The sequence below is a fragment of the Eupeodes corollae genome, chromosome 1 (genome assembly GCF_945859685.1).
Source record: "Eupeodes corollae chromosome 1, idEupCoro1.1, whole genome shotgun sequence".
Lineage (NCBI taxonomy): Eukaryota > Metazoa > Arthropoda > Insecta > Diptera > Syrphidae > Eupeodes > Eupeodes corollae.
The window spans coordinates 165,215,781-165,221,100 of NC_079147.1; positions in this window are offsets into that span (position 1 = coordinate 165,215,781).

A 5,320-nucleotide genomic window follows, 5' to 3' on the forward strand; every position below is an offset into this window, starting at 1 on the left:
CCACTTCTCAAATATTTCAAATGTTAGTGTTTAAGATTGGTTACCTTGATTAAGAATAATATTTCCGGTTGTAAATCCACTCATAGCACTTAAGTGGGCTTTACTGTACCAAAAAAGGAAAAAAGTATTGTTTCAAATATCTTTGGAGTCATTTGGTAGATGTGAAAAATATGTCCAAATATTTTTGTCCAGGTTTCAGATCAAAATACCGCAGCACTCTGCGCCCTCGTATGGCTCTTCGGTTTCATTCACATTATGTATAAATTTACTAGAGAAATATAAAGACTGAGCAATTCTTAATTTAATTTTCATTTGTTTAATAATAAGAGACGAGTAAATTAATACAGAATACATTATGTATACATATCTATTAATAATAATTTGTGTGTGTTATATGTATATATATAACATGGGTTATAATCATAATAGTACATTCGTTTAAATTATAATCTCTGTTTTTGTTTATAATTTTAAATGATACATCTTATTATTTTGTTTTAAAACTAGGAACTGTATCTTACAGTTCGTAGACACGGAGCTGTTCATATATTTGTTTGTCCATAACAACGTAGTCTGTTTTTGCCCCTCCTTTATAACTATTGAGGGTACTTTCCTTATTTTTGTTTTTCTTTTTTTTCAAGAATAAAAAAGGACCTTGTGTGTTCCTTAGGGAGCCTGGGGTTTTTCTTTCTAAATTTTAAAAATTGTAATTTAATTATTTGTCTATTTCCTTAGAATTAAAAAAATGTTTTGAAATATATATATATATATTTTCATAATAATAGCTCTTTACATTTTTGTTTTTATTAATCTTTTATGTTATGTTTTATAACTTTTTGATTTTATATTTTGTTTTTATTGGTTTTAAGTAAATAATATTTTTTTTTCTTTAACTATTATTACTGGTTATTTATTGGTTAGGCACAAAGTACGATTTTTCATGTTGTTTTTATTCTTATTTAAATTTATTATTTGAAAACTAATTTCTTGTATTTAATTTTATTCAGCATTCGTTTAAGATTCTTATTAATCGTTAATTTTTCACTTTATTTTAATTTCGTATTTTTAACAAACTTTTGGTGTTTGCGTGATGTTCATTCAATTGTTTTGCTTTTTTGTTACATATTTAGTATTTTTAAATTATTATTTATTTTAACGAAGATATCCCACGGAGAACTTTACTCAATATTCAGTTTAAGTAATAAGTATAATAATGAACATTTAATTAAATCATAAGGAATTAATTAAAAAAAGATATAAATTGGATGACCGAATGAAAATGTTTACTTTTCCTCATGTTATCCTACGAAATAAAGAAAAATGCATTGACAAACAATCTAACACTGTTTTCGGAACTATTTTTAGTTTGTATTCGCCATTTAAGTTGTTGTACCGTATACTTTTTCAAGATCTTTACCTAAACAAGCTTAAAGCTAGCTAGCTATCAGGCAGGTTCTGGCAACATAAGGGACTTCATTTGAAGTCAACTTCATTATTTGAACGTAAATTTTGACCAAGGAAACAAGTAAGTTTTCCAAGTGTCATGAATTTCAAATTCAGAACTTTACTTCACAAACCTCTGGTTTAAGATCATAGTACAAGAACTACCAAAACACTTTATTGTCTAAAAAACACTTCTCAGACAAGCTACAAGTCGATTACGATTTGTCTCTTGTATTGTAAAGAAATAATACTTATTTCTTTTTTAAATTCACAAGGAACCCTTTCACAGAAAACATTAAATGGAATTGTGCAAAAAATAAATAAATGATAGAGTAGTAAAGCTCAGCTTTCAATTGAATGAAAGAACATGATCAGTTGTCATTTTGAAATAAGTTGACTTGACTTGATAGTTAGGGAGATTTTTCGTGACTTACTTTCCAGACAACTTTCCAGTAAAGTTGCCTTAATTGGAAGGCATTTTTTGGCAGCTGGCCAATCAGATACTAGAAACTTGCCTTACTTTCAAGTCCCTTATGTCACCTGAACCTGCCCAATCTTTTGAAGGCCGAAACGTATGAAGTCGAAAGTTTTATGAGCAGGTGAAACAAAATTCACAAGTACATTAGCCTCGAACCAAAGGCTGCAAAGACGAAAGTGGAAATATCAAAGTGGATGCTTAGGCAATACTGAGTGTATGGAAGTACCACTTCTGCAGACTGTATTACGGCAACGACGTACCGGGTTCCGCTGTCAGGCAGAATGATTCATTCAATACAGACGACGAAAGCTAACTTCTTTCCCGACTTGGACGAAGTAAAGATTCTATATCTTAGCGAAGGTCTACCAAAGCCTCTGGAGCGGATGGCTTGAATGCTAAGCTCTTCAAAGCAGCTGAAGATAATTTAGTTAGTAGCATGTACCAACTTATCTGTAGGATATGGTCGAAAGAAAGCGATGAATTGAACCTCAGTATTGTTTGCCCGATACTGAAACTATAGAGCCTAGCGTTGTCAATGGGGCTTTTTTGAATATTGAGGCAAAGGTGCATGACGGGATTCTACCACGTTTGGCTAATGCTTGCATACCAATTTCTATATGTTAACTATTGCTAATGCAAGACGGTATGAAGAAGGCAAACACCAGATGGAATACCATCACCAAGTGTCAGTTCGCGAAAAACATCTGGTCCACAGTAGATCTCAAGTGTTTAAGGTGCAGATTGCATAAAAGCTCGAAAATCGAGAGAATGAGCGCCGACGACATTCACGCACTATCACCAGATGACACGACATTCACTCCGGACCGAGCATGCCATCGCCTTCGTAGTGAACATTCTATTTCAACTCCCATACCCCCTTATCCCATCCTAGTTCTGGCCTCCCTTATGGGGTGGTCATTGAATCCTCCGTGCTACTAACATATCCTAAATGACTTCCTTATTAACTCCCCTATTGCCTCTCATTTCAAATTCATCACGGACAGCCACTTTAACCTAACAAAGAGTGTACATCAATGATAGCTAAGATAAAAAGTAGTGGTCCTTTGTGACTTTCCTGGGGAAATCTTTATATGTATGGCGATAAAAGAATTGCAGAAAGAACTGCTGAATTTAACTTGATAAGACTTATTATAAAAATATGAAGAAATCCATTTCATGAATTGAGGAGGAAACCAAATACGATGAAAAAATTTAGAATAACCAGTGTAAATACAATCGAGCTCTGGACCAAGTTCTAGGGTTTTTGAGCAATTATATAATTATAGTATTTGTCGATTGATTTCGCATAAAACCATGTTTTGGATTACATATTATATTTTTGCAGTTGAAATATAAACTATCACAACCAACTTGTTCAAACAGCTTGGGAATACATAATATTTTGGAGATTAGTCTTCAATTTCTAATATCAGACTCTTTTCCCTTAAAAAAATGCCTTTTCTCATACGGTTGGAAATTCGATTGACGTTAGAGATAGTGGGATGCTGCTATTGATTTACATTTCAAGATACATTTAGAGGAATTCCACCTAATCCAGATCAATAAGCAATTCGTAGATTTCATACAGGTCGGAGAAATTTAAATATACCCCTGTCGGTTGTCGTATGATAACGCGTGTTATGTATGTTTTCATTTGTGCGCTAACATAATTTCTTTTATACCCAACTTAATTTGTATTATAGATTCTCTTACAAATTCAATTGGTGTGGTTTCTATTTTACCAATACTTTTTTCGGAGTTGGCCTTTTTATAAGCTATCACTTGATTTATGATCAGTTTGGTTTGCTTGCAAATCGTGCAAATGTATTACCAAAATAGTGGTTTGTTTCTGTTTCGCACGACATATCAATTAATTGAAGGAAACTTTTGGTCAGCGCAATATCTCGGGTGGTGGGTTTGAGGCATGACGTGGACTTCACACGGTCGTGCGATTTAAAACCAGGGGCCTAAATATGGGATTCGCGGCGAATCGTTTTGCTAAAGTTTGGCATTTTTCAATTATTGCTTTCGCTTTCACCTTCTTCGTTTTGAATTCGACCAAATAACGAATTCAAAGGATAATTTGAAATGTTTGTTGGCGAGTTGAAATCCGATAGCTTTTTTTGTCGAATTTACAGGTGAAAGAGTAATCACTGCTTGATTTCGTGGTTTCTTTCCTGTCTGTAATTATATACAAATGTGAGTTAGCTTCATTTTAATGTTCTTATTATTCAATATATCCACAATAAAATATAAAATTTCGAATAAATCACCGCAAATTTCACAAATTCAATCAAAACTAAACAAATTGGGGAGGTTCCGGCGCCATAAGGGACTTAAAAGTTAGGCAAGTTTCTAGTATCTGATTGGCCAGCTGCCAAAAAATGACGTTCCAATTAAAGCAACTTTAATGGAAAGTTGACTGGAAATTTGACTGGAAAGTTAGTCAAGAAAAATCTCCCTAAGTCAAGTTTTTTCATTCAATTGAAAACTGAACTTTATTATTTTATGATTTATTTATTTTCTGCACAGCTTTATATAATGCTTTATGTAAAAGGTTTTCTTGACAATTTGGAAAAGAAATAAGTACAAAATACGAATCGTGAGCTTCCCTGAGGAGTGTTGTGTGGACAATAATTTGTTTGTTTCTTTTTGTACTATGAACTTATAGTAAAGGTTTGCGAAGTTAAGTTCTGAATTTGAAATTCATGACACTTGAAAAACTAACTAGTTGCTTCAAAATGTACGTTCAAATAATGAAGTTTACTGCAAATGAAGTCCCTTATGTTGCCTGAACCTGCCCATTTTGTGTGGAAAACTGTCAAGTCACTGGAATATAGGAAGGAAAAGTCAAACCAAAAGTGTCAAAGCACTGGAATATGGGACAAACTATTTTCGCGTCGCCGCGAATTCGTTAATAAGGAAATACAAGCGAGTCGAATTTGAAAGATCGAATTGAAAACGATCCGCCGCGAACCTCATAATCAGCCCAAGTCGCGCGCCCACTTGCCCAAAATCATTTTTAAAACTACATTCTTTACCATAACATTAAATTATCTTCAAATCCACATGTCTCAAAAAACCGACTCTATATGACAAAACAGATCATAATGAAAACAGAAAACAACAAGAACCAAGGTTTATAAACAGAAGCCAATGAAGTTCGTTCAAAACCCTAACGTTTCTTTTATTTTACCAGAAAGGAGTTTTCCAGCTTTAAGCCGTAGCTTGATAGTTAGGGAGATTTGTTTGACTTACTTTCCAGAAAACTTTCCAATAAAGTTGCCTTAATTGGAAGGCACTTTTTTGGCAGCTGGCCAGTCAGATATTAGAAACTTGCCTTACTTTCAAGTCTCTTATGTTTCCTGAACCTGCCTAATGAAAACATATTACTTTTCA